The sequence below is a fragment of the Periplaneta americana genome, chromosome 5 (genome assembly GCF_040183065.1).
Source record: "Periplaneta americana isolate PAMFEO1 chromosome 5, P.americana_PAMFEO1_priV1, whole genome shotgun sequence".
Taxonomy (NCBI): domain Eukaryota; kingdom Metazoa; phylum Arthropoda; class Insecta; order Blattodea; family Blattidae; genus Periplaneta; species Periplaneta americana.
In genome coordinates this window covers 172,906,692-172,928,488 of record NC_091121.1, presented here as the reverse complement: position 1 = coordinate 172,928,488, position 21,797 = coordinate 172,906,692, and the positions used below count along the sequence as shown (strand labels likewise).

At 34.5% G+C, this 21,797-nt stretch overlaps 1 long non-coding RNA gene across 2 annotated transcripts; it reads right to left on the bottom strand.

Annotated features, from left to right (window-relative positions):
• Nucleotides 1-5,637: 5,637 nt before the first annotated feature.
• Nucleotides 5,638-19,414, bottom strand: LOC138700279 (uncharacterized). 2 transcript variants are annotated; one of them, XR_011332319.1, is made up of 4 exons: nt 19,239-19,414; nt 13,494-13,652; nt 5,814-7,395; nt 5,638-5,768 (listed from the first exon to the last, which is right to left on the bottom strand). It is a non-coding gene; the product is annotated as an uncharacterized lncRNA (long non-coding RNA). The 2 variants fall into 2 exon arrangements; XR_011332318.1 differs by having other exon boundaries at nt 5,638-7,395; nt 19,239-19,412.
• Nucleotides 19,415-21,797: the final 2,383 nt, after the last annotated feature.

Sequence of the window (21,797 nt, the reverse complement as noted above, 5' to 3'; positions counted from 1 at the left end):
TGGATGGATGGATGGATGGATGGATGGATGGATGGATGGATGGATAGATAAACTATCGATCGCCATGTTCGGTATATTAGAGATATTGAAACAACATTTTGGAAAATGGGCAACATGATTATGGGGAGCAAAAAAATGAATTATACCTAAAAAGGGCTTATAAATGTATACGACCCTTGTACATATAACTCCTAAAATACAGTTTCTTAATGTGTTGTTTTCTAAATAGTCAGTTTACTGCGTTTTTTTCTTAATAGGATGGTTCTACAGGATGTCGGAAATAAACGTGACAGAATACTATACGTGCACTCAAATTAAATTCATAAGCCTGAGTATGAGTTTCTGATTTTGTGTATTCATTTAGTATTAACAACCGTAAAGTGAGAAGATATGGAAGGTACAATAGATGAAAAGGACAGAAGAATTAAGTGGCTAGAGGAAGAGCTAAAGAGAAAAGACAACTATATAAACAAAATGGAAGAGACTATGAATATAAGAGAAGTAGAAATGATGAAAAAAGTAGCTAAACTAGAAAATTTCATAAGCAAAATGCGTATAGAAAAAGAAGAGTATCTAAAAACTGAGGAGCGAGCGTTGAATAGAATGATTATAAGGCTGAGAGAAAAGATGCAAAAGCTGAGCAAGATACTGGAAGATTTAAAAGAAGAAACAATGAAGTAATAGGGTTTTCATAGTCTCAACTTTGTGTAAATATTTTGATATTAAAAATTTCCATGCATTGAGAGATTTTCACTTATTTTACATATTTTTACTTTCCAGTTTTTCAATACATTATGCAAATTATTCAAAATGAAATAACCTGTAGCTGTCGGGCAAAAATGGCGAAAATGAGATTTTTTAAAATTATATGTACCAATAATTTTGGGTTTCTCAGCTCGCAGAGACAGTCGTGTCTCTAATGCTGGTTCTTTAGGTACTGCTACTGCCAGATGAATGACATGTCCAACCGATAATTTTATTGTCCGCCAAAAGCTGACATATTCTTAACCTTGGTACTTGTCATATTTTGACACGGTCTTTTCAAACAATTGAAGACCTCCCCGGAATAAGGATGTAACCAACATAAGGAAAATAATTTTAGGGACATATTTTAGTTAGGTCTGTATTTACTAGTACAATCATTTGACTAATCAAAGATACAAGTTTATTCCGCTATAAATACATGTTTCAAAATTACTTTTTCTATCTCAATCACAGACAATAATTTCATGTTACAGCTTTTTCTGAGAAGTATTCAATTTAGGATCACTAAAGCTGACATGTTCTTATTTCAGAAACTTTAATGGGTTTTTATTTTTGTACTGTTGTTATCAATTTTTAAAATGCTTAGGCGTACACCAATGGTTTGCATTTTTTTAATGCCGATTGTTTAAAACAGAGGAGCTCAATTTGATTATGTTTACAGATAAATATAATTTTACTATTCAAAATGATTATAAACAGAGAACAAAAAATGATCGATATGGCTTTAGCTCATCTTACATCTGAAATAAATGGAAATAAGTTTAAATAAATAATATCTGTATCGTACGCAAGCTTAAGATTGTTTCTATTCATTTTTGTATAATTTTCTTAATATCTTGAAGTTTAATACTTATATAACATATAAAATCTATATAGTTGCCTGGACAATAATACGAAAAAAAAAATTGTTAGATAAATTTTAAAGTTTTTTTTTTTTTTTTTTTGGTGGAAGATTTATTTGATAATGATAAAAATGTATAATTTGTATATTAGAACCTATATTTGTGATTTCTGGACATTGTCATCTAGAATCTGATAATGACCATGCGAGAATTGGACATGCTAAGAAAACCGAAGTCGAAATTAGATTTCCACCACAAGATTTGTGTTTATTTGAGAGCACTTCGAAGTAAAACAACATTCACCGGTTATGAAATAAGAAAACGGACTTTCTTTCATACTCTTTACTCACCGTTTATGAAATGAAACAAATTGACTTTCTTCCATACTCTTATTGCTCCGAAGTGTTTTGGTACATAGTAGATAAGACAGAAAAGGTGAACTCGTTGCAGATCCGTTGGCTTCAGTATACTTCCACTTTTGGAGTATTAAACCTGAAGTATTTCCCATCCAATGAAGAACCATTCCGAAAATTCGATATGAGACTAGTATGATACTGTTTTATTTTTATTTTCAGGAGACGTGCTAACAACGTATGAAAGTACCCGCTCATTCGAAATATCCATTGAATACTTACTTACTTACTTACTTACAAATGGCTTTTAAGGAACCCGAAGGTTCATTGCCGCCCTCACATAAGCCCGCCATCGGTCCCTATCCTGTGCAAGATTAATCCAGTCTCTATCATCATACCCCACCTCCCTCAAATCCATTTTAATATTATCCTCCCATCTACGTCTCGGCCTCCCTAAAGGTCTTTTTCCCTCCGGTCTCCCAACTAACACTCTATATGCATTTCTGGATTCTTCCATACGTGCTACATGCCCTGCCCATCTCAAACGTCTGGATTTAATGTTCCTAATAATATCAGGTGAAGAATACAATGCGTGCAGTTCTGTGTTGTGTAACTTTCTCCATTCTCCTGTAACTTCATCCCGCTTAGCCCCAAATATTTTCCTAAGCACCTTATTCTCAAACACCCTGAACCTATGTTCCTCTCTCAGAGTGAGAGTCCAAGTTTTACAACCATACAGAAGAACCGATAATATAACTGTTTTATAAATAAATAAATATATATATATATATATATATCCATTGAATAACTAAGAAAAAAGGAGTTTTCTTGAATTATTAAAAAATATAAGTATATGGTGATTTACCGTCACTTACGGAGCTTCTGAAGACATTTTGAATAAAAAATGTCTTATAAACATTATGTCCTGTTTTCAGTATTTTCAGAGTAACACTAATTTGAATTTGTTTATAAAATACCATTATTCTTTAGTTTTAAGGGTAAAAGAATGTTACAGATAAAGAATGAACTATTCAGGAGTATCATTTCTTTAATTAGCTAATATTCTGAAGCTAAAAATGTGCTTTGAATTTCATAGTTGCTTCGTACAGATTTTTGTTTTCGATTTATAACTACAAAATTACATTTTTCTTATGTATTTATCACAACAATTGTTACAAATCACGCTACTCTTGTAAATTCTTTAAGACTCTACATTAGGATGCATAATAAAACTGTAAAGAATCAAGTTCCTAAAGTCATATGATTTGTAACAATTACTAACAACTTCAAATTAATGAAACTCTGAAAATATTGAGATTAGGATACATGTTTATATATAAATATATATATATTTTTTTTTTGCTAGGAATGTCTTTGGAAATAAGCTCCGTAAGTAGCGGTAAATCCTCGTCAATTATTTTGTATATACGGACATGTCAGATATTGGAAAACAATTTAGATATCAAATGGTAGCTTGTCAAAATATGACTTGTATTTTTAAAGCTTATTTAGAACATCATAATTATTAATTCGTGCTTAAAATCATTAGGTTCCAGACCATTACTATATGTGAGCCAAATAAATTTGAATAAGGAACAAAAAAAAGTTTCCTTCTCAGGCAGGATTCGAACCACGAAAGTCTTAGTTACCAGTGTATCGAGCTCTGAGTGAACAAGGCTGTGTAATCAGCTACAAGGGTCGGTCCGGTTTTTTTTTGCCACAACTGTACTATTGGCAATACTGACTTTTATCTTCGCCATCTATTCACAGAAGTAATAACTTAAGAAGCCACACTTACACCAACAAATATCGATCACAATCGATTAGCAGGGTCAGATACCTTTGAATCACAGTCTACTATTTACAGTCACGAAGCTTGGGATGATTTTTTGCCAACGAGTTGCATTTCTCGCGATAGTTGCTAGCCGCTTGGAGCGCTGTGAGTACTAGGAACAATAGACTGTGTCACAGCCATCGTGATCTAATACAGACCGTAAGACAGGCCATGTGACTCGCTTAACCCGATCACGAAGGGCGGCGTTTCAACCATATAAATTAATTGGAATGCATAAAGAGTAACATATATTTCTCTAAAATGTAGTATAATTGCATTAATACAATTTAAAACAATGATAAGGGGACACTTGTGACATAATTCCTTGCGAGTTAAGGTGTAATATTATTTTTGGTGTGAAAATTACGTTGTTCGTATGCCTTTATTTCTATTAAATATTGCGAAATTCTTGTACATTCATTTATGCACGATTCAATAATTTTCAATTGCACCGCACGAATATTTAGATATGTTGAAATTATAGGTTATGTTTACTGTCCCAGGTGCCCCTTTCTGTCTAATTTTAGTGGTCTCCAATGCCCTGCCATTACATATGTATATTATGTCATATGGATGTTATAGGTTATGTTTACTATACGATGAAAGAGTAATGGAACGGAGAAAAATTCTCTCCGGCGCCGGGATTTGAACCCGGGTTTTCAGCTCTACGTGCTGATGCTTTATCCACTAAGCCACACCGGATACAACTCCGACGCCGGTTAGAATCGTCTCAGATTAAGCTCCAACTCTTGGGTTCCCTCTAGTGGCCGCCCACTGCACTACGTCATCGTAGATGTCTATGAACGCAGGACCGAAGTCCACACATGTGCTGAGGTGCACTCGATATGAGTGGCCGGGATCCGACGGAATAAGCGCCGTCTTAAATCACGAAGTGATTTACGCATATCATATATATTATTTTAATGTACCGAAGTACATATGATATTTCCATGCAGATATTCTGCGTCATCATACGATGAAAGAGTAATGGAACGGAGAAAAATTCTCTCCGGCGCCGGGATTTGAACCCGGGTTTTCAGCTCTACGTGCTGATGCTTTATCCACTAAGCCACACCGGATACAACTCCGACGCCGGTTTGAATCGTCTCAGATTAAGCTCCAACTCTTGGGTTCCATTACTCTTTCATCGTATGATGACGCAGAATATCTGCATGGAAATATCATATGTACTTCGGTACATTAAAATAATATATATGATATGCGTAAATCACTTCGTGATTTAAGACGGCGCTTATTCCGTCGGATCCCGGCCAACTAGTCACTCACATCGAGTGCACCTCAGCACATGTGTGGACTTCAGTCCTGCGTTCATAGGCATCTATGAAGTAGTGCAGAGGGCGGCCACTAGAGGGAACCCAAGAGTTGGAGCTTAATCTGAGACGATTCTAACCGGCGTCGGAGTTGTATCCGGTGTGGCTTAGTGGATAAAGCATCAGCACGTAGAGCTGAAAACCCGGGTTCAAATCCCGGCGCCGGAGAGAATTTTTCTCTGTTCCATTACTCTTTCATCGTATGATGACGCAGAATATCTGCATGGAAATATCATATGTACTTCGGTACATTAAAATAATATATATGTTTACTATATTTAACTTATATTCGTATATTCGCAATTATACATTATAATTAAACGTGATGTCATGTATGACACCCGTCACATTCTATTTGTCTGTATTTTAATACTACAATTGAATACTGAATTATTGTATTTATCTACTACCTAAAAGACGAAGTAATACAATCGTACGTACATTAATTTCATAGGAGTGATATGGTAAATTTTCTGTCTACAATTAAGGAAGGTAGATGTGCTAAATTAAAATCACAATATAAATTCGTTTTTATTGAACCTCAAAATAGCTTCCATTCTAAATTTAAAATGTTGATGCGAACAGATTATGTTAACATGTAAAATTCTCTTCACATTAAAATAACACAGTTTTGTAATTATTTCTGCAACATATTATGCAACAAGAAGTAAACGGAACTTATGGACACATTACACTAAATAAAGCTTAGCAATGATATGCAATAACGTTATATTATTTCACTGAGCTCCATACACTGAAATAGAAAACCCGAACGTACATTACGGCCTGGTCTAGATCGAAAAGGCTTTGACTGTGCCGTATTTCGCTTTGTTGTGAAAAGTTGTGTAAACTGTGAAATGTTCGTTATCGGTTGTAATAACTGTAAATGGCTAAAATACAATAATTTGAATTATAATACGGGACAAGGAGACGTTTGTGGTACTATAAATATTGTAAGAAAAAGAGGTCAGATTTATCCTTCTTCTGAAAGATCCAGGAAGGTGAGTTTATAAAATATAATATATACTTTATGAAAATAATATATAAACCTTATGTATTTCACATTTAAATAATGGAAGGAAGGTGTTAATTTTTTCAAAAGAATGCGATATCGAAAGTACAATACATTTTATCGTCTGCTGGGGAAAGGATCTGTGATGAGGCGATAGTAGCGACTCTGGTGGTGAGCAACTATCTATGTTGGCATATTTAGTAAGTATTGAGCTTCGTGACTGTATACTGTATATCAGGTTGTGTTTGAATGTCAGTGTACGAGGTTTGTAGTTTCCAAACTCACCGATCCTATACCGAGATTGGTTACATAATACATAGCGAAGATGAAGTTCAAAGAGGCTCACCATTTGGACACAAAATCTTCATACATGTTAATTGAACTCTCGTTTTAAACTCATTTTTTTCAATATTATTCCCAGATTTAATTCGTACGCGCATGAAAAAATTGAACCGTGTAAATGCAGCTTTACAGGACTCAGAGATCTTGCAATAATGGAACTTGGTAAAAATTAGAAAGGGAGCAAATTATGTACAGTGTGCCTAAAACATATTATTCTGGACCTGTGGAAATGTAATATATTCGGCGAGTGGATTTCTGCCATAAAATTTCTCAGCACCGAGCGGGCTAGCGGCGTGGTAGAGGGCTGGCCTCGCATTCGGGAGGTCCGGGGTTCGATCCCAGGGGCCGGCAATCCTAACTGAGGTTTTCCATGGTTTCCTCAGTTATTTCCAGGCAAATGCCGGGATTGTGCCTCTTGAAAGTCCGGCCATGGACGGCGATCCTTCCCTTAATCCTTTCATATGTGTGAGTGAATGATGTGTAATGTCTTAGATGTTTGTGTTGTATCGGAGGTGGCCCCGGCACTGAGCTGATCCCTCATCCGGGGAGGCCCTCCATGTCCTCGTGTGGTCAAAAAAGTATGTATGTGATCCATAGATTAATACCTCTCCCGACAGGTCGCGGCCCTGTAAGGCCCGGGTGGCGTGGGTCGTGTAAATGCACCTAGAAGGGAGAGGTTAAACTGAGAGAAAGAAAGAAAGAAGGAAAGAATTTCTCAGCACTAATTAACCGGCAGTAATAAGTGCTACTATGCAAGGTAGAGTTATGTGTATGATCTGGACGATATTGCTCAAGCCGCTGTTACAACCGTCCATGCTGCAGTAACCACAGTATTGTGTGTGGTTGCGGACACTCTTGCAGTAGGTCTTCGTCTGCTTGGAAGTGGAGAAGCCTCTTCTGATATTCTGTGATTCCCCTGTAGAGAAGAAATTAAATATTAAATAAATAGAGGTAACAAATCAGGCGAAATTGCGATGTTTTCAATAAGACGTGTTTTTATATGCCATTTATCAGAACCCTGGTGACGACAGATGATGGGTATCCCGCTACATGTCTTAAAATAATGTTAAAGATAAAATTAAACACGAGAACATCGGTATCACAGTGTATAAAAAAGGCAAAATGGAATAATAGAAAGAGAAAAGAAATTGATGGAGGAGAAGAAAGGGAAAAGGAAAGAAAACAAATCTATGATTCACGTAATCAGTAGAATAATTTGAATAATTTATTATTTTTTCACTTTGAAGATTTGGGTTTCTTGTAAGTCCGAAATAAAATCTGTAGTAGATAAAGTTAGTCCTTAATAATAATAATAATAATAATAATAATAATAATAATAATAATAATAATAATAATAATTTGTCAGAATATCACAACATGCATTTGTAAATGTACACGAATTACACTGGTCAACAGTCATTTTGCGCCAGACATAAAACTAACAAATTCTTACTAATTTCGACCTCCTGAATTCAAAAATGACAAGAAAATTTCTCATCAGTTCGGTTTTCGAGTTGCACAATATAATTAATTTTCTATGAGTTTCATTAAAAGAATTACCGTATTTCGTGTATAACTATTTTGTTTTACAAATGTGACGACCCATTATGTGAAAACAAGGAAGAGACCGCTTCTGGAAGCCCTTTTCTATTCCATTTGTAGGGGGAGAAACAGGTTCGCCGTATGAAATCGCTTCAGTTTAACAGGAGATTTCCGTGGTGTTAGTATTCTGTGTCAGACGTGTATTTTTTTAATGTGTGCTTTAATGATAATATTCAAAGTACGAATGGTTTATACTATATATATGCTGATTTGAAAGTTATAGCATTACTTCTTCAAATGCAATTACGACACAAAATTTTGCTGCTTTCTTTGCGAATGGGATAGTCTTGCTCGAGATAAGCATTATAAAATAAAAATATTGCCAACACGACAATTACTAGAGCCGGGGAAGAAAAATATTGTATATCAACCCCTTGTACCTCAAAGTAAAGTAATTTTATCCCCTTTACACATTGAGTTAGGGTTATTGAAGAATTTTTTAAAGGGATGAATCATGAAACCGAAACATTTAGACATAGGCCTATCCAGGAAAAAGTTCCTGCTATTAGTGACTCAAAAATAAAAGAGGGAGTTTTCAATGAAACACAAATTAGAGAAATAATGAAGGACAATCACTTCGAATCTTTGTTGGAAGGAAGAGAGCCGCCAGGATTGCATCCATGGAGGTTGTATTAAATTTTCTGAGTAACCGTAGAAATGAGAACTATGAAGAACTAGTGCAACATTTATGTTGGCGTATGAAACTATATAACATGTCCCTGAAAATTCACTTCCTTCACTCCCAATTGACCTTTTCCCCGAGAATTGTGGCGATTTCAGTGATGAGCATGGTGAGTGCTTTCATCAAGAAATTTCAACTATGGAAGAAAGGTAGGCCTACCAAGGTCAGTGGAGTACCAGTATATTAGCAGACTTTTGTTGGACTTTCGCTCGTGATGTATCCGATGCCCAATATAAAAGAAAATGCAGAAAAAGAAAGCTGTAATCTTCTGCACAATAAGTAGTTACAGTAGCCTATAAGAAAAAGAAACGATATATACAGTAAATTAATTATAAAGCATAAGTTACAGGAATAAAGTTTTTTTAATTGGCTTATTTTACGATGCTTTATCACTGCCATGGCTATCTAGCGTCTGAATGAGATGAAAGTGATAATAAGCTATATGAGTGCAGTACAAATCTAACCCCCATATGAGTAAAACTTGTGTTCACGGAGAAAATTGAGCATACAGTAGCCTAATAGGCGTATATTAATTCCAGAAAATAAAGGTAATATTATACTTAAAAGGAACAGAACTGGAGTTCGTATTTAGTAAGAATTTATTGTTAGTAAAAAGTCGGAGTGAAAGTTTTCTAGGTTAACTTGATAATAAAAGAATAAACGAAGAATCAAATGAATTGAAATGAAATATAAAATCATAAAATAATTAAAATATATTAGTAAGAAATGTGGTAATAATTTAAATATCGTATTGTACGTATTTCTTTTATTTTGAATTTGAATTTAAATGTTAACAGTTTTAAGTATAGATGCTTTGAAATCATTATAAATTTCAATCCCTAATTATTTCAATATAATATATTCCTGCATGGCTTTTGTGGAAGAAAGTTAATCATGTATATTTAAAAATTTGTTCCAATTGAATTTCGTTTTCAACATACCAATGACTCAACGTTCTCTCAACATTCCCAGCTTCAGGGGTTATAATACGTACGAACCTCCAACTAGGCCTGCCTAGACAGACAGCGCAGTGGATGGATCCGATAGATAGAAACAGTATTTTAGTAAAATAGTCCTAGCCTGTTCCCCAGATCTTCGTCCAATACTCAGCTATTAGTAAACCTGTATCTCTCCGACTGGGATCAGGATTTTGAAGTCAAATCATTAGTTGATATCGGCCACCTGATGATTCAATTATTTTTAAAATTAATACATCTTGATTACACAACTTTTAACACTGTATCACTTCGGAATATGTATGGTAAGACTTTCCTGTGTTAAATTACAACGTACCTCGCTTACATGTTTCGACCTATTTATGGGTCATCTTCAGAACTGCTCGTTGTGGGCAGGGCATAGTTGCACCCCACGGTCAGATAAAATGCAGCAGATAAAAAAGGGTCCCTGTTTTGTGGGCATAGTTGCGCCCCGTTCCCATCAGGTAGAGAAGAGGACATGGCATAGTTGCGCCCCAAAGAAATCAGGTAGCAGAAGGGACATGGCATAGTTGCGCCCCGATGAAATAGGTAGAGAAAAAGACATTACGGAAACTCGAGCCTCGTAATCAACCAACCTTATTGATTTCTTATTCGATTTAATATTTATTATCGATACCGTAAAAATGAACACCATGAAGTTGGCAGTGCTTTATTAACTGTTTTTCTACTGTTTATGCAGTGATTATCAATAGCCTACCGTTAAAATGAACGCCATAAAGTTGGCAGTATTTTATTAACTGTCATATTCAAATGAGTGAGCCGTTGGAATTTTGTTAGTGATTTTCACACCGTGTGTGGCGTATAGTGAGAATAATTTATAATTAATGTTAAGTTCAGTGAAAAGGGTAAAGAGTTAATAATTCACAATGGTTCTAAGTTTCAATATTCGAAACCCTGTACCGCAAGTTAAGATATCGATGTACAAACAAAAAATGCAGTTCATTTATTGTGTGATCGATAAAAAAGTGTTATTTTAAATAGCAAAATTGATCACATGCTAGGCCTACCTGATTTCAATGTAGTTGTCACTGTAATATTTTTTAAGCAATTTGTTTATATTATGACAATCACTTTCGTGTGTACTATACCCATAGGGGCGCAACTATGCCATGTCCATTCTTCTGCCTGATTTCTTCGGTGCGCAACTATGCCATGTCCCTTCTGCTACCTGATTTCTTCGGGGTGCAACTATGCCATGTCCCTTCTGCTACCTGATTTCTTCGGGGCGCAATTATGCCATGCCTAGGCCTCTCAATTGACCGCGGGGCGCAATTACGCCATACTGGTCGCTGTTGGTCTTGGCGCCACTTGTTCTGTTTCCTGTGAGGGTGTGTTCGTGTGGTATAGTGTGGAGTCAAAGAGTGTGTGTGTTTTGAAGTTGAGTTGTGTGTTGAGAATTTCGTTGGGGTGTGTTTTTGTGTGTCAGTATATTTCATATTTTTCTAGTGTGTTTAGTTTCTGGCTTTTTGGTTGGATGTGTAGTATTTTCATGTCTGTGTTGATGTCTCTGTGGGTGTGGTTAGCATTTGTGATGTGTTCTGCATATTTGGAGGTGTTTTGTAATTTTGTTATGCCTATGATGTGTTCTTTGTAACGTGTTTGAAACGATCTGCCTGTCTGTCCTATGTAGAAGTTGTTGCAGGTGTTACATTTGAGTTTGTATACGCCTGTGTGGTTGTATTTGTTTGTTTGTGTTGTTTGTGTGTTGAGAAGTTTTTGTAGAGTGCTATTTGTTCTGTATGCGATGTTGTAATTTAATTTCTTGAATGAGGTTGCAATTTTAGGTGTGTTTTTGTTTTCGCATGTTAGTGTGATGTATTTTTTGTGTTCTCGTGTTTGTGTTGTATTCTCTTGTTTTTTGTGATTATGTTTTGTCTTACGTATTATGTTGTCTATTATGTTAGGGTTGTATCCGTTTTCTTGTGCTATGTATTTGATTGTGTTTAGCTCTTCGTTGTAATCTTGTTGGTTCATTGGTCTGTAGTCTGTGTACCATTTTTCGGAATGCAGCTTGTTTGTGTTGTGTGGGGTGGTTGGATGTGTTGTGTATGTGTGTTATTGTTGTTGTTGTGGGTTTTCTGTATACTTTGAATGTGTGTTTGTTGTCGACTTCTGTTATTGTGATGTCTAGAAAATTTATGGATTTGTTGTTTTCAATTTCTAATGTGTAGTGTAGCTTTGGGTGTATTTGGCGCCAAGACCAACAACGACCAGTTCTGAAGATGACCCATAAATAGATCGAAACATGAAACGAGGTACGTTGAAATTTAACAGAGGAAAGTCTTACCATGCATATTCCGATATTTAAAATTAAATTAATGAATTTATTTTTTAAAATTCTTTATACAGGGACATCATTTTATTTTTACTTCAATTTTTATTTTACCTGAGTTTTTGAATGTACTTCACTCCCACCCCTTCTACTAATGAAGTTCAACCGTCCTCCACACAGATCCAAGACCGCATATACAGTCATAGTAGCCTTACAGTCACAGTAGCCTACGTTCCAAAAATATGTTCGCGTTTTCCAATGACGAAAGAGTTTCAATATTGCATCATTTTCGCACAGGTACTGTGGTCCATTTGCCTACGTCGCATTCCGGTTTACCCCATCAGCTTCTATTCGCCTCTCTGTAAAGGCTAGTGGCTGGACTGTCTTAGCTCTTTTCTGAAAACATTAATTCCTGTTAGAAATTGACGTCTACGTAATATTATATAACTGTTTAAAATAACTTAAATAAAAGGGCCTCGTTAAGTAATTAACTGATTTTCCTCCTTTCTACGATCATGCGACATAACCACTTGGACGGACAGTAGATAGCATGTCTGAGTAATTTTATCTTTTCGGATCGAGCAGAAGTGAAGATTGAATTTACAGTACGTAAGGTACTCTTTTACAGAGTAGATACAGAATTATTTCAACATGAGTTACTAGTACGAAGGACGAAACTAGTAATTGGAATTACACACATTAGAACTGAAGCCTGTATCGAAATGAACCGCCACCGTTTTGAAAAATGTGTTTAAATATTCATATTATGATTATTTTTCAATTTAACTTCATTCTCTATAGTGTACGCTAATGTGCTATAGACAATATTAATATACACTGCATAATGAATACGTCCGTATGGACAGCTCAGTTCGTGAGTAAAACACTCATTGTTAATACTGTACTGTATTCTGATTAAACAAAAACCTAATTAAAATGATCAAACTCAAAAGCGTGATATTTCCTAGTTTACGTAAATGGATGAACTACTTTTCTTCCCCCCCCTATACCTAGTAAAGTGATTTGTTTGTATATTACGCCATCGAACTCCAATCCTGGAAGAGGGTAGTAACCGTTGATCCAAAGATATAGCCAGGTTAATATCATAAATGTTAGTAAAAATAAAATGATGTCCCTGTATTAAAATATGTAGAGCTATATTAGACAAGGTACGTCTACGCCAAAGGATCGAGTATGAATACTGCACCATATCACCTGAATTCATGACCCGATTATTCGACGTATTACTAGGCCTACGCTTGTCCCCGCAAGCTGTCGTCTGATGGGAGATAATTGAATTGTATCAACGTAATTACTGAGCCTCGGATTAAGGCGTCTACGGACCTATGTCCACATGAACTTACTTCATTCTCAGAGTTCATAGAACATGCTCTGCAAGTTTGGCCAGATATCTTCAGGAACTTCCTGTTTAAGAACCCCATAATAATAAATTTTCTCACCTTCACCATACACTTCCTTGGTACATACAAGATCTTTTGACATGATATTTGGTTCCACAAGGTAATCTTGGTGGAAAGTTGCATTGAATGGGTCTCTGCAAGCTTTAGGATCTTCGTTAATTGTGTTTGTGGCACAAATGTAGCACTTTAAAGAGTATCCTGTAAACAATCACGTTTTATAAAATGAAGTCATAGAGACTGAAATATATTATGGTTTACTCTTCTAAAACGTTAGATTTTGTGTATTACAATTCAATTTGGAAAACAAATATCACACTGAAACCGAAGGTCTGCCCATGGGATCACCCATTTCCGGCATATTAGTAATAATATTCATACACCACATAGAACAGACATACATACACGAAAAAAATAATAAAGCGAAAAGTATTGTAAGATAAAAAAAATGACGAAAACCTGTTATATTTTTCACTGATGCATTTAAAAGGCAACAAAAAAAAGTTTAGTAACTCCACGAAGATTTGAATTCGCAACCTCACGAACTGATAGCTATCGCTCTACAAACTACGCTAAGAGTTTTACTGCAGTCAGAATGGCATTGTAACGAGCAATGGACATTCTCCACTTGAGAACCTGTTATGTTCTTGGGGAGAGCATGTTGATAATGTTACGGGTAAAGCATGGAGGGCACTTCACTTTATTATGAGAATCTTGAGAAAGGCTAGCCCCAAATCGAGGGAAATAGCATATCTAAAGTTTGTGTGACCGTTGATGGAATACGGAACTACATGTTGCGATCCCTATAGAATATATCAGATAAATTCCTTAGAAAGAATCCAGTATAGGGCAGCTAAATTTGTTAAATGTAAAAGAGAAGATGGAAACGATACGATAAAAGAACTTAAATGGGAAACTTTGGAAAACAGACGTAGGAAAACTAGAATAACATCATTGTATAGAGCACATCTAGGTCAGAAAGCATGGGTAGACATAACGGCTCGGTTAGAAAAGCCAACGTACTATGGTAGGAACGATCATGATTTTAAAATCAAATGTAGGAAACAGAAAACGGATGTAGGTAAATTCTCATTTTTAAATAGAACTATAAATGATTGGAATGACCTACCTGCAGTGGTCTTTGAGGGCTGTCCTTTCTTAAGGAGATTCAAGAATAACTTAAAAAGTTGTGTATAAAGTGCAAATTAAAATTAAGGTGATATTCAACATTTAATTTTTTAAGGTGACATGTATTTATCTAGCCTGACGAGTTTACTTCCTTGGTTTGAATTGTAAATTATTTAAAAATAGCGTGTAAGAAGGCCTTAGACTAGAAATGTTTAGTTTAAATGTAGTTATGTTTATAAGTATGCATAAGGATGTAATTATTTGATTTATTTGAACTATTGTATCAGTGAAGCGAGGTGAGTCAGTGAAGTTATGGTTTTACAGTGCAGTGAACAGTTCCGATCAGTGATAATTTATAGCGTCAATGAAATGTGTCCTAAAGTGTCAGTGAAATGCGTCATAGTGCCACTACAGGGAATGAGATGAGAGTGAAGTGAATGACTATTGAAACTTATGTATTGCCTATACATAATTATGTAGGTTGTATTGTAAAATTAGGTATTTTATTTTATGTTTTATTATTATTGTGTTAAATTGTATTGTGTATTATTATTGTATTGCGTATAAAATTGTATATGTGTTGTAAAATTGTATTGTGTATTGTAAATTTTATTGTGTATTGCTTATCATTTTATTGTGTATTGTTAATATTGTATATACCACTGCCACCGGGTGCTTGCCCACTTGCAGTGTAAATAAATACATACATACATCATAATATAGTGTTTGTGTTACAATATTCACTGTTTAAACCAGGTATGCTCAAAATTGTAAAAGCACCGATTACACGGATGATGCTGCACTGCATAACAGACACTGTGTACGGACTGGGCTCCGCAACTACATTGCAGCACCGCCCGTGGCATAGCTCTCATACTCTAACAAATACGGATAATAAACTGAATTTGAAAAAGGAAGGAGTATACACTAATATTCAGTTATTGAATTATTATTTTATTATGTTTAATATAGTTATGATATTATATCATATGTAGTGTTATTTTCATATTCCACCATACATTGCGGTCTATTCAACATGTGGATTCTTTTCTGCAAGTAATCGGAAATCTATTTCCAATGAATTTACTGCAATGCGCACCTGGCGCAAAAGGTGCTCATCTGGTAATCAGGACCTATGTCTGGATTTATCAATCTTCATTCTCGAAAATAATTGTTCGCACATATATGTCGAGGCAAAGGTAGCTAACATAGTGGCAGCGAATAAGCTCATCTCGGGATATTTCCTTTTGTTCATTTTTTTAACACTTCTATTCTTGTCAAGTCACATTCTCTGCATTACTGAATTCTACGCCACTTTGTAAATCAATTAACGTATCCTGGAACTGCACTGTCACGGATTGTACTAAATTTACTATAAAAGGATTGACAAAAATATTAATATCACTCTCCATACATCTAAAACCACTAAATGTATGTTCTGTGAATTCACATTTGAGCTGTTCCAGTACGGAGATACAATTAACTATATTTTATTCAGGCACTAATTCTTCGACTTTCTTCAATGTTTGACCTTTCATGAAGTGCTTTCAATTCTTGAAACTGTAGTGCACGTTGCACCCCTGAAAAAAATATTTTATCATAACATGTATTTCTTTTGGAATAAAATCAAACAATAATAATAATAATAATAATAATAATAATAATAATAATAATAATAATAATAATAATAATAATAACGTTGGTATATGAATACATATTACAGAAAACAGCTTCCCTGTTACTTCGACATGTCCTGTGTAACAGAGCGTATAATGTCGTTTTATGTTGCTCAGTAGTATTGCTGACATTACCTTATAACATAGTAAACAGTTCCCGTTTTCACCGAACGCACAACAAAAATTGCCTTCCTCCCACACTGTACGGAATGATCGTTTTCTTACAGAAGTTTCTGACTGTGTCATTGTCCTGCAATGTTCGTACGTTTACTAAGTACTTGAACTGCCTTCCGCAGTCACCCGTCGAGCTTCGAACGAGGAACAGCACGCTCTACATTCGAAGGTTGTGATTACAGAACGTAATCGCGAGTCAGAGAATGAGCATACCTGGTTTAACACTCTGAAGGCTCTGTCTCTTTTAAATCTCGTATATGAATTATTTTCTCGGAAGATTTTAGTGATGAATAGTTGTGTTCCCCATTGTAACTACTAGAAGAATATACGCAATCTTTTGAACAAACCATGTCTGTCCCGAGCGCTCACGGAAATACCCGATTCGAACTTAGTCTCTCAGACGCCGACCACTTTCATTTTGATCAAGTGTACAATCTTTTGCACTGAAAACAATAATTAAAACTAAATAATAACACTTTTTACTTACATTAGAACAGAAATAAATTCAGAAATAACAGATGTAAAGCATAAAATCTTTTAATTAACAATCCTATAAGAGGAGTTTTTAGTTATAAAAGCTATTTATAGCTTATTTACTGAATATTTTGCAATTCATTTTTTTTTTCAGAGAAGTCTGTATTGTATATTAAACGTATTTGAGTCACTGACTTCACAGCATATGTTGAAGGTGTTAAACCTTTGATCAAGTGTACAATCTTTTGCACTGAAAACAATAATTAAAACTAAATAATAACACTTTTTACTTACATTAGAACAGAAATAAATTCAGAAATAACAGATGTAAAGCATAAAATCTTTTAATTAACAATCCTATAAGAGGAGTTTTTAGTTATAAAAGCTATTTATAGCTTATTTACTGAATATTTTGCAATTCATTTTTTTTTTCAGAGAAGTCTGTATTGTATATTAAAAGTATTTGAGTCACTGACTTCACAGCATATGTTGAAGGTGTTAAACCTTTGATCAAGTGTACAATCTTTTGCACTGAAAATAATAATTAAAACTAAATAATAACACTTTTTACTTACATTAGAACAGAAATAAATTCAGAAATAACAGATGTAAAGCATAAAATCTTTTAATTAACAATCCTATAAGAGGAGTTTTTAGATATAAAAGCTATTTATAGCTTATTTACTGAATATTTTGCAATTCACTTTTTTTTTTTTTTAGTTTTCAGAGAAGTCTGTATTGTATATTAAAAGTATTTGAGTCACTGACTTCACAGCATATGTTTAAGGTGTTAAACCTTTGATCAAGTGTACAATCTTTTGCACTGAAAATAATAATTAAAACTAAATAATAACACTTTTTACTTACATTAGAACAGAAATAAATTCAGAAATAACAGATGTAAAGCATAAAATCTTTTAATTAACAATCCTATAAGAGGAGTTTTTAGATATAAAAGCTATTTATAGCTTATTTACTGAATATTTTGCAATTCACTTTTTTTTTTTTTTAGTTTTCAGAGAAGTCTGTATTGTATATTAAAAGTATTTATTTGAGTCACTGACTTCACAGCATATGTTTAAGGTGTTAAACCTTTGCATTACATGTTTAAAAGACGTATGAACGTTTTCGTTGGACTACGCCAACATCATCAGATACGACGTACATTTCAGCAATATCAATAATCTCTACAAATACAAAACATATTTAGTGGCATGCAAAATAAAACATACTAAAAACCAACATGGTTGTGATACACATTGATATTCTTGTATGTCTGCCCTTATTGTCAAGTAATTGAAATACACGTGTAAGTTGCAAAATATATATGTTTGCAAGTCTTCACACATGGAATAATGAAGTAACATGATATAAAGGGAATAAAAATAATAAAATATAAAACCAAGGTAATTATGTATTAAGAGTGTGAAGAGTTGCAAATTACAGTATTTAATTACATTTATTTTATTAATATTTCTCTTTCCCATTAATGCACATATTTCAACCATTCAGAACGTGTGTATCGTGGTGTGTGTCTCGTAATTTGTCCTGAATGTTTTTCAAATTAATATGGTTGTCTTACAAATGCCAATATATTATAAGTTTGGTTGTTTAATGTTGATAGTAATATAAAGTATATTTAATTTGACGATGATGCTGTTCATCCAATATGGCAATATATAGACGATATCCAATATTGTAATCGTAATAAACTGTATGATAAGGCGCAAGTCAGGTGTCAGTCATCCTACAATCAACTGATAATAACAAAGGTACTTATAATCACTACAGAATGTCTCGTATTTAGATTAATTTTGTTTTATCTCATGCACTGTTCTGATCGAAATGTCAAATTCTTGAGGGATGGCTTTGATTGATTCACCTTTTTTAAACTGTTCCAATATTTGTAACTTCTGCTTCAACATAAGTACACATTTTTGTTCCCTGCCTTTCTGGCAACGTGTACGAGTATCTGTACACTACTGGACTGGTTCAACCGGTTAGCCCTGTGCAGCACGGGACAGGATGCGTTGACTTACCTTTTATCGTGATGTACACGAGAGTGAGCGTCTATTTGTGGAGTTCCACTGTATTCGAAAGGATAATTTAATTCAATATAACTAAGTATTAAGCATACCGTAAGTAATGCATTTTCATTTCGTATTCATTTTTTCTGTCACCTTTCAAAATATTCGGCACGCCAGTAACAGAATATGCAAATAGTTCTAAAACTGTTAGGCCTATATTATTTTTCTAACACAAGACGGAAAACGCACAACTCTTCTTCCTAGTCTTAAACTTGTTTCACACATTTCATTAAAATTTATTTCCTTACCTGTGTGGACGGTAGCTGACAGAGCAACGAACAACACCGCTATGTAATGCATTGTGCCAGGAAAGCTCAACTGAGATTTGTTCAGAATGGCACGTATATATCCCTTGACATCTCTTTCCTCATTTCTTTCACAACAGATTCCCTTGCCCCGTCTGTTGTCACATCCTTCATTCCAATCCGAGCAGGAAAATACATGTAGACCTATGACTCATATCAGCATTGGGCATAGACTAGACGGCCTTGGCATAGAGGTATTACGCAAGACTTGGAAACAGTTTAATTTCTGTTACAAGCATATTTCGTTAAGATGCTGAGGTTGCATTTCTTACGATCGGTTTCACCAACTTCTAACAAATTGTGTTAACATTTTTTCATGTATTTTGGTTCTACCAATGATTTCCAGATGGATTTTGGCTAACACTTTTGTTAACCATTATCAGAATGATTAAGAGTTTAAATAATGCCTCAAGAATTACCGTAAATACTGGAAAACATTTAACTCGAGAAATTAAAAGACAAGGGTGTAGCACAGAAGCGAAGCTCAATATGTAGTAAAAATGCAAACATGGGTAGTTGCCCATCACTAGGATCGCTACTATCGCCTCATCATCACAGATCTCTCCTAGCAGATGACAAAATATGTTACACTTTCGTTGTCGTGTTCTTTTGGAAAAATTAACACCTTCCTTCCATTATTTAAATATTAAATGAATAAAGTTCATTTATTATTTTAATGAAGTATATTAAATTCCACCATAAACTCGAAGATACCTGCAAGAAATAGGTTAATATTATTTTTGTTTGTGCAAAACGAACTGAAATTTACTATAATCGCTTCACTCATTCAAGATTATAGCGATAATGAACTATGAAACCAATAAATATTAATTTGCATTTCCCTTTACAACAATAATATAATAACAATAATAATGTAAATGTGAATTAATGGGAGTAACTTACGTGTACCGGAACTTGTAGTGTAGGCTTACGTAGTTAGCAAAGTGGGATGAGGTTAAGCAATAATAATCACACCAGAATTGGAAATAAAACGTGATCGATAAATTTTATTGTAACAGACTTACTTTTTCTACATCTCTAGTAAAGTAACAAATAAAAATAACAACAAAATCAACAGCTATAATTAAAAACATATCCTTTGAAAAAAAAAGTAGGCCAAAGTTGTCTGAAAATGTACAATTATTCAAGGAATCAGCTGATACAGACGCAGAATTAGTGCAAAGCTTTTGTTTCTCAGCTGCAGGTAATAACAGAACAGGTTTATTTGAAACATCAAATAAAGTTGGAACTAAATTCCAGATTAATTTATTTTCGTTTTCATTCATAAATTGTGCGTTTTCGAAATGAAGAGAGCAGAACTTTATATTATTATAAAGATATGCTTCATTCTTTGTCATTAGATCTTCCCTCCTGCTGTTTATTAACCACTTTTTGCATCTAGAAGTAAAATAAGAAATAGATGTTAGGATTTTTCTTCACGAGCATCAATGCGAAATACGCAACAACCTAGCACTCGATGGAAATACGACTCAGTCCACTCTAAATCCAAAGTCGACCGTGGACAGTCTATTGTTTCTAGTTGCTAACCGCTTGGAGCGCTTTATCGCGAGATTTGCAAAAAATCACCTCAAGCTTCGCGACTGTATATAGTAGACTGTGGGTGTAGTTTATCACCGACACTGTTTAATATTTATGCTGACGAAATTGTTCGACAATGGAAAATTTTAGTAGATTCTGGAATTATAATTGATAGAGGAATAAAAATTAATATTTTGGTATTTGCCGATGATATGATTGTAATACAAGATATTGAAACAAAACTACAAAAAGCAGTATATGAACAAAATAAAATATGCCAAAAGCATAACTTTAGCATATCAAATACAAAAACAAAAGTAATGGCATTTCAAGGCAAAAATACTGTAAGATCTAAGATTGAAGTAGAAATGTAAATGTTATGATTTATTTAACGACGCTCGCAACTGCAGAGGTTATATCAGCGTCGCCGGATGTGCCGGAATTTTGTCCCGCAGGAGTTCTTTTACATGCCAGTAAATCTACTGACATGAGCCTGTCGCATTTAAGCACACTTAAATGCCATCGACCTAACCCGGGATCGAACCCGCAACCTTGGGCATAGAAGGCCAGCGCTATACCAACTCGCCAACCAGGTCGACTTGAAGTAGATAATAAAGTAGTAGAACAAGTAACAAATTTTAAGCACCTGGGATGTGATGTGAGTTACAGAAAGGATAATGATATAAAAATAAAATTACAATCATTCCTGACAGTATGTGGCACAATTAATAGAACTTTGAAGAATAAAAGCAGAAAAGAAACAAAAATGAAATTCTACAATGTAGTGGCAGTCCCTACTCTTTTATATGGAAGCGAAAGTTGGGCTACAACAAAACCTGAAGTTAGTAAAATACAAGCGGCAGAGATGAGATTCTTGCGGAAAGTAAAAGGATGCACGAGATTAGATAGAATTAGAAATGAAGATATTAGGCAGGAACTAGGAGTATACCCACTTATTGATAA